This window comes from Pinus tabuliformis, chromosome J, assembly GCF_031772625.1.
Source record: "Pinus tabuliformis cultivar Carrire ecotype Pingquan chromosome J, CPIR1, whole genome shotgun sequence".
Lineage (NCBI taxonomy): Eukaryota > Viridiplantae > Streptophyta > Pinopsida > Pinales > Pinaceae > Pinus > Pinus tabuliformis.
Genome location: NC_142295.1, coordinates 1,623,842,222 through 1,623,851,882, shown reverse-complemented (window position 1 = coordinate 1,623,851,882; position 9,661 = coordinate 1,623,842,222).

Below are 9,661 nucleotides of genomic sequence, written 5' to 3'. Positions count from 1 at the left end.
CATTCTCTTTTGTAATTCCCATATTCTTGACATCCATAGCATTGAACCTTAGTCATGTTCTTCTTCTTTTTTTGAGGACCAAATTTCCTAGACTTTCCTCTTCTCTTTGTCATAACAACATATTCTTGATTTTGATCACTTGACCCCACATTAGTTTTAGCCTTCAACCTGATTTCTTCAATCTTGCATAATGACCATAGATCCTGGAATGGAGTAGCTTCTTTCTTCCGATAAATGGTTGAAGTAAAGTTACCCCACTCCTCTGGTAGTGCATTTAGTACTACAATGGTCATCTCCTTGTTAAACATTACTTCTCCTAGGTCTTGAAGTTTATCCCTTATTTTAGATATCATCATAAAGTATGAGGCTGTTCCTTCTTCTTTCGATATCCTTAGCTTGTAGAGTTCTCTCCTTAGAGAGATAAATTCTCCTGCGGTACTTACATAAAACAACTCTACCAATTTGTTATATATTTCTTTTGAGGTGTCTAGTTTAGATACATATGGAATGAGGGAATCCTTGATAGATTCTATAAGAATCCTTTGAGCCCTCACTTCGCCTTTCATAAAATTCGCAAGTGCTTGAGCATCTTCTTTCGCTGGTTTGGTGATAGATCCTTTGACATGTTCCATAACCTCATTTGCAACGACATTCATATCTATTCTCTTCTTCCATGCAAGAAAGTTTGAAGCCCCAACCAATTTGTTGCTTTCCTTGCAAAAAAAGATTTTGACAGATTCAAACATAAATATACTTACTTGAGAAGATGCTTCTTCCACTTGATGCCTTCTCGAATTTGATGATAGTAAAGATGATAGAGAACTTATCCTTGATGAAGATAGGTCTCTTCAAGAGTGATCCTCGACTCCACAAAGAAGGAGATCACTTTAGATCTTTTGATTGTGATGTCCTTGTTGATGATGATCAATGATGACTTCTTGATGATGTCTTCAATGGTAATGAACTTTCTTCAACGAGAGGGAGATAGCCTTAGAATCTTGATGACAACATCCTTGGTCTTGCTTCTTTAGAAAAGAACTTGATGTGTAAGTCCTCCAACTTGAGTAGGGTCTTTGTGGTCTCTTGAGATGAATTGAAGATTCCAAGTCTTCTTTCTAGTGTAGACTTCTTCTTTGATCAGGGTTTTTGATAGATATTGACTTCTAGATGTTGAAGAATCAAGGGAAATTATGTATAGTAGGATTCTTCTAGACTTGATAAAAATTTGTGAAGCACTTTTCCAATTTATCTGTGTTAGCTTGATCTTCTTCTTATTATTATTAGTGTGTGTGTCTACTTCATCAACCTGCTACCAAAACACAAGAAAAATGAACACAAGATGTTGGCTCTATGCTAGGGAAAAACCTTTCTCTCTTAGAGAGGAAAACCCTTTCATAAATTTCTCTTATTGAAGCTTCTATTGATCAATGCCAAACCCTAGACCCTTGACAAGAATATCCTCCAAGCACAAGTCTAGCCCTTTCAAGATTACTTCCTCTTGCAGCACTTCGTCCTCCCTCTTCCGGCACTTCATCTTCCTCCTTCCGGCACTTTGTTCTTCTTCTTCCGACAACTCTAGAAACCTTAGATGGTATGCCCTAGAGTGATCCTTGTCCTTTTTATTCCTTCGCTTGAGATGGAGCCTTTCTAACTTAAGAAGATGAACTTGTCACCTCCCAACCGAGCCTTCTTTTCTTCACGAAGATTGCAGACTTAGAGCAGTAGTAATACAACCCTAATTCTTCGCACGTGTGAGGGGATACCTTCACAAAAACTATGTTAGATTCCTTCTTCTTCCTTCACTTGTGTAGCCTTCTTTTTTGCTTGAATGAGAGGCCTTATAGGCACTCTTTTCTAGCCCAAACACTTCTCCTTTATGACTGCAATAGGAGAGCTTGATATGACAGCAGAATAGCCTTCTTTCCTTCGCACATGTGACTGCAATTAGCCCTAGAACAGTTCCCAAAAACTCGCTTTACTTCTTCACTGAACTTGGAGACCCCTTTCCTTGACTTCTTCATACCCTTTACTCGTCCTCTTTCTCGCTGATTTCAGAGATGATATGATAATACTTTAAGGAGGTCGAATAACTCCTTATAAAGGATTTTGTCTCCTTTTGTTAGGCTGACTTGAGGTCTACATGAAGACTTGAAGTCAACTTGCTCTATATAATTTAGATTGCTTCCTTTGATGGTGCCAATGCTTGGAGGAGGCTTATGAATTTGCTTGGAGGTCTTCTTATGACTCTAATACATATTATTACATAGTGTAACAAGCCCATAAGGGTCTTTAATAAATACATTGACTCTTTGACTTCCTAGAAGCACTTAAATATGTGCTTGACCTAATCAATGAGCAAGAAACTCATTGTTATAAATAACAAAAGTAATATTTCTTTTTCTTTACAAGTTGCAAGATCAAAATTACATTTATGAAGACCGAACCTAGTTACACTTTCTTCAACACTAGATGCACTTTGATGCCTTCCCTCGAGATTTGGTCCTTGAGAGTCTCTAATAAGATGCCCTTCCTTGATTTTGTCACCTTAGCTCTGATACCATGTTGAGAAATCTAGGGCATCAAGATTAGGTGATTTCTCTATTAATGATAACTGCTTGTGAATGTTTTTTACTTCAATAGATTATGATATTCTCTTTAGTTATATTATTATAATTTTATTATTCATCAAACAACTAACAAAGCATAAATAATAAAGAGACGAGACACATAATGTAGGCTATGAGCTGTAGAAATTTCTCTATAGATCATCTAGCTTTGATACCATGTATAAATTCTCATTGTAGATCACCTGATAATGCAATGTAACTAAAGCAAAATACTTGATCTACTTCTACTATCAAACATTGCGGAAGCTTAATCAATTTGAGCAAGATCAATCGAAACACATATAACAGAGAAGAAGAAATCATACACATGAAACACAGAAGAATACTCTGGGGAAAGCCTCAGCTAAAAACCCCGTTATCTGTATTATCATACAAGTGGAAATATCTCAGGATTACACAAAGCTTTAGCTCTCAAGCTATCCAACTCTCGGTTTCATCCCTCATTGCTGCTCATGGACAGAATAGACAACACATATGCCTTCCTTCAGTCCTCCAAGCCTCCTATTTCCTTGCGCAGTTTCCACTGGGTCCTCCAGCTGCGACCCGTGTGATTCTCACCTAACACACAACACTGACCTTTGAAATAACTGCGCAATCCTAAAGGAGACAATTCCTTCTACATGGATGAGTTTCCTATATAAGAAAATTCCTCCAACTGATAGTACATTGTCCCTTCCTCTGATCTCAACTAGGTCTCTGACTGAACTAACATGCATGAGTTATTTATGAGAGAATATTCAGTTATCTGAAGTACACTGGTTACATGCATGCATGCATTAACTAATTGAACTCACAATCAGTTCCACAAACTGTTGGAACTAATCTAATTGGACTTAACTCAGTTAACTGAGCTAACTAATTACAATTCAAAGTACAACTCATCATGATCTCCTTAATTAAGGGATAACTTCCTTAATCAAATGGATAACTATTGCATGTCTTCACATAGACTTCATGTTTGATTTTCTCCAACTAATTAACTCAAGATGAATTAATTAATTATTTTTCAAACAACTGGTAAGATCAAATTCGAATTTTAATTCTCATTTTTAGTTCACGGACTAATTAAAATTGGAATGTATTCCGAAATGATATTTATAGCAATGCTATTTTTAGCATTTCTATTTTATCATTCCTTGTTGCTATTTCCAACACTGGTATCTGAGATGCTATTTATAGCATTTCTTGTTTCTATTTTCAACACTCCCTCTCAACAAGAAAGACACTCAACTCGAACCTGATCCTGAACCTTTGGAATGTTCTACATGCAACACTTCTCCCTAGTGTTGTTGCTCCAGCGACTCTAGAAACAAAAAAATATCCAACCTGAATCAGAATGATGCCTCTGTCATCAAAGTCTCTGACTGCTATTGCCTCTGTCGACTGAAAACTCTGCACCTCTGTGCCCTTCAGTATCTGAATGCTCTAGCCTTTGTCACTTTGATCTCTGACTGCATCAATCACACTGATTCCTCCTGCTGCATCCGCACTGCATCTCTTCTCATCATGTTGCATCGTGCTGCCCACCGCTGCACTGCAACTCAGTTACTGAGAAGTAAGTAAATGATCTCCCAACTGACCTCCCTGTTGGGCTAGAAACACCCTTTGATGTTGAAGCTCCCTCTGCCGCTCCATCCACATCTGTCTCTACCCACTCAGTTAGTCCGGCTACTCCTCGCCGGGGCTCTCGTAGCAAGGTATAATCAAAGAGGTTGGGTACCTCAAGGATCCTGCCCCTATTTCAACCTTCATGGAACTATCACTTTACATTGCCCCACATCACACCTGGAGATATGGCTACATGTGATCCCTCTACCCACTTGGCTCGAAATTTCCCCCTACTGGAGGTCTCTGCATGAGTGGATGCCTCCACTCGATCTCCTCTCAGCATCTCCAATTGTGGCTCCTCCACAATTGTCTGAGACTTCTTTTGGGACTATATGTTGAGAGGTAATGTATTCTCCCTCTCAACCACCAAGTCTCCAACAGTTCCCTTGCTCCTCAAGGCTTTGCATGCATCTTGAACCTTAAGAGCATACAGGTTCTTGACTCATGAACTGATCTGCTTCACTTGTCTCGTGGTGATGTGTCTAAGGAAAAACTTTCGCTTACTGAAGACTACATCATAGCCTTTGTCTTCCAGCATTTCGATTGATACCAAGTTCTTCTTCAGTGCTCGCACATACTTCACATCTGTCAAGGTAATGCGAGCTCCATGCTCCCTCTGAAAAGAAATCGTGCCCATACTTGAACCACTATACTTTTCATCATTACTCATCGCTATGAGTATCTTGAGGTCTTTCTCCTCCAAGGTACTAAAGAGACTCTTATCGTCGGTCATGTGGAATGAGGCTCCACTATCAAGAAACCAACCACAATCCATCATTGATGAAACCACGCATGCGATGAGGGTAAAATCCAATTCGAACTGAGAGGCCAATGCCTCACCTTCAAATCCTTCCTTGGATCCCATCTTGGATTTCTTCAATGGACAATTTGTTGCATAATGGCCCACATCATGACAATGAAAGCATCGCACTTTCGATTTGTCAATCTTCTTCCCACCATGGGAAGAACTCAATTTGAGATGAAAATCCTTCTCCTTCCCTTTCTTTGCCTTACTCACTAAGGCACAATTTTCTTCATCCTCCTTGGATGAAGAACCATTTCTGGTGCTTCTCTTGATCTCCTCCTGCATTAATCTGACCACAGTTGTTCCCAATCTAGCAGTTTCTCTCTTCCATTTATCGAGTCTTGGTAGCTATGCTAGCTCTTAGGAAGACTGAGGAGAGCAAGACTCACCATGTCATCATTGGTTGTCATGATTCCTACCTACCAAGCTCATCCCTGCATGTGGTGAGCTTGTTTAGATATGTATAGATCGTGTCACCCTTTTTACACTTGATTTTTCGAAGCTTGTCTTTCAGCACCAACTTCCTCTGATCATTGCTATTCTGATATAGATTCTTCAATGTTTTCCACATTGAAAACGATGTCTCCTTCCCATGGACACTCGAGACAATGTGGTCTCGAGCTCCCTCCAGAAGAATCCTCCTCGCTCTAGCCACAAATTTTTTCCATTCTGCTAATTCTTGGGTATTAGCAGTTGCTAGCTTTGGGACTTCTTGATCAATGAAATCCTTCAAACCATTGTCCTCTAATACTGCTTCCATGCGATCCTTTTAGGCTATATAATTCGAGCTGCCATCCAGGGCATACTCAAGTTTCAAACCGTTGAACGCTATTGGTGAAATTTGAGATGTGATAAGAATTCGATTTCTATAATTAGGAACTTCAAACTTTGAACTTCTCCCTTCTTTGTATACTATTCTTCGCTTTGATCACCTTTGCTTTGATACCATGTAGAAATTTCTCTATAGATCAGCTAGCTCTGATACCATGTAGAAATTATCACTGTAGATCACCTGATAATGCAATGTAACTAAAGAAAAATACTTGATCTACTTCTACTATCAAACTTTGCAGGAGCTTAATCAATTTGAGCAAGATCAATCGGAACACATATAATAGAGAAGAAGAAATCATACACATGAAACACAGAAGAATACTCTGGGGAAAGCCTCAGCTAAAAACCCTGCTATCCGTATTATCATACAAGTGGAAATATCTCAGGATTACACAAAGCTTTAGCTCTCAAGCTATCCAACTCTCAGTTTAATCCCTCACTGTTGTTTATAGACCGAATAGAAAACACATGTGCCTTCCTTCAGTCCTCCAAGCCTCCTATTTCCTTGCACAGTTTCTCTTGGGTCCTCCAGTTGCAACCTGTGTGATTCTCACCTAACACACAACACTGACCTCTGAAATAACTGTGCAATCCTGAAAGAGATAATTCCTTCTGCATGGATGAGTTTCCTATATAGGAAAATTCCTCCAACTGATAGTACACTGTCCCTTCCTTTGATCTCAACTGGGTCTCTGACTGAACTGACATGCATGAGTTATTTATGAGAGAATATTCAGTTATTTGAAGTACACTAGTTACATGCATGCATACATTAACTAACTGAACTCACAATCAGTTCCACAAACTGTTGGAACTAATCTAATTGGACTTAACTTAGTTAACTGAGCTAACTAATTACAACTCAAACTACAACTCATTCTGATCTCCTTAATTAAGGGATAACTTCCTCAATCAAAGGGATAACTATTGCATGTCTTCACATAGACTTCATGTTTGATTTTCTCCAACTAATTAATTCAAGATGAATTAATTAATTATTTTTCAAAGAGCTGCTAAGATCAAATTCGAATTTTAATTCTCAATTTTAGTTCAGCGACTAATTAAAATTGGAATGTATCCCGAAATGCTATTTATAGCAATGCTATTTTTAGCATTTCTATTTTATCATTCCTTGTTGCTATTTCCAACACTGGTACATGAGATGCTATTTATAGCATTTCTATTTTTAGCGTTTCTTGTTGCTATTTTCAACATGAGCCAAAGCCAAAACCTCTCCCACTTGAGAAGAAAACCCAAATGAATTCTTCTTCTTATAGGGACTTAAATTGACGAATACCAATACCAAGACCCTTGACCTATTTGGCCTTTCTAAGACCAAGTCACAAAGCTTCCTCTTTTTCCCTGATTCAATGATAATCAAACTCCTTGTTACTTCCTTCTCGGCTACCTTTCGGCTCTTAGAAAAAACCTGCAACTTTCGGCCCTAGTTCAGAAACCCTTAGCACGTGTGGATGATCAAAATTTACCCTTCATTGTCTATTCTCTAGTGGGAGACTTCTTCTTGACAATTTGGCTTGAGATCTTCCTTGTTCTTCACCTATTTCAGCCTTTTTCCTACAATAGACAGGTTTGTAATCTCGCACGTGTGGAGTGTACTTGGCCCTAAAACAGTCCCAAAAACAATGCCAAAGACTTCGGTCTTCCTTCCCTTCTCTTCTTTGGTCATAAGGCTTCTTCTTGATGAACTTCACACTTCTTCCTAACTTCAGACCTTGACTAAAAATCTGGCTCTGAAATGAGGATAAGCTGCCCTATTTATAGTGGTTTGCCCATCAAATAAGCCAACTTGAGTTGAGGGTGAGCTGACATCTCATTTGGTGTAGATCATTACTCTATCTTGAAGCCAACTTGTTGGAGGAGCTTTTGCTTGGTCTTGGAGGGCCTCTTTACTCTTTTAATGACTCGTACAAATATGTAACATGCCCAAGAAGGGTCCTTCATAGATGACATTGACTCAATTTGACTTTATGACCAATCCTAAGAGCTTACAATGGGAGCCTTATCTAAAAATTAAAATTCTTTTCTCATGAAACCCATGAGACAAACATTACAATAATAATTTTATTTTCTTCTTTACATTCAATACATAAAATCATAATTATACATGTCATTATGAAGACCAAACTTATTTACATTTTTCAACACTCCTTTGTGATATGTCTTTAATGTAGATGCGCATTACGGTATGAGGAGCTTAGATCTAAAGGAATGCTGATAATTATGACTGATGTTTTGGTTGCAAGACTTAATGGTGTTTGAAGATGATTAGTATTATGCAGAGATTTATGATTGAATATTGTCTATTGCAGAGACAAAAGCTTATGATTTGGGACAGGGAAATGTTTGGTTTTTCCATGGCTTATTTTGCATATTGAATATAGAAGTTGTTATGATTTGCTTGTAGAAATCTTCCTCTACTTGATGCAGAGATCTATGGTAGTATGCAAAGATCCTTTTGACAATATATGCATCAGTATGTCGCTTGTCTTGATTTGATGTTTGATGCATAAAATGGAATTAGTTGATTGGGTTTTGGAATGACAATATGCAATAATTTTTATTGATGACAACGAAGATTGTTATGAGTATCATAGGTGGTTGCAAAGATACTTCTATTCTTGACAATGAGACTACTTTTGTATGTGCTCTAAATGGTTGAATAATTACAAAGGTTCTAGCAGTAGGTGTTTGATCTCTTTATGTATGCAAAACTTACGTTATACTAATCACATAAATCGATGAGTATGCAGAGATATTTTAACAATGAATGCAAAAAGCTTTGACAATATGAAAAGATGTGTGTATGCAGAATGACATAGCTCTTTTTGTTGATAGATCTTGATGTGACAAAGACTCTTTGTGTGACATTGCTTGATTATTTAAAGTGTATATGCAAGGACCTGTTTGCACAAAAAAGTTCATGTATTGATTTCTTAGGGAAAGGATGTTGTTGTTTGTCTTCTTCTTTTGAAGAAATTTGTGTGGTTCCTTCTCTATGTATACAGAGACTAAAAAGTGCTTTGAAGGACATGAATCTAAATAATTGTGTTTGTATGATGACATTGATACTCTCCATTTTGCAGTGGTCTATATGTTAGATCTTGACACGTGTGATTGATGAATTGTGGATTGTATAGAGTTCACAGATGATTCATTGTCTCATAAAAATCATCAAATGAAGGCTGCTATAGTCAAGGAAGGAATCTTTTAAAGGACAATTGTAGAAATATGTTTTGGCAAAAAATATAATGAGATTGACTAGTGAAGATAGTTAAAGGAGAGATGGAGAAAATACTTTAGATGAAATGATTGAGAAATATGAAGAAGTCACATTTTCTAGAATTTTTTTTGAAAGAGTCCGAGTTAGCAAGGGATATTATAGTCGAAGAAGACAAATGTCCATATGTGCTTGACATCGAAGATGTGTTTGCAACATTCGAGGAAGGTGACGTAAATTTAAATTACAAATTGATTGTGAAAATGTAGGCATAGAAAGTAAATATGAACATGAGATTATAATTAGAGAAATAGAAGATAATATATTTCCTAAAGATGGAGTCAAACCTCAAGTAAAACATTCATATTTAATGTTTAATAATTTTGAAGAAGAAATGAGGTTTTTAGAGAAATGGTTAAGAGAGGATACAAATGATAAACCCTATAGAAATTTTGAAGAGTAAGTTGATTTAGAGAGAAAAATCATGAAGCTATACAACAATGTCTTATAGGAGGAAGAAATACAATGAACAATGGGTAGTAATAATAC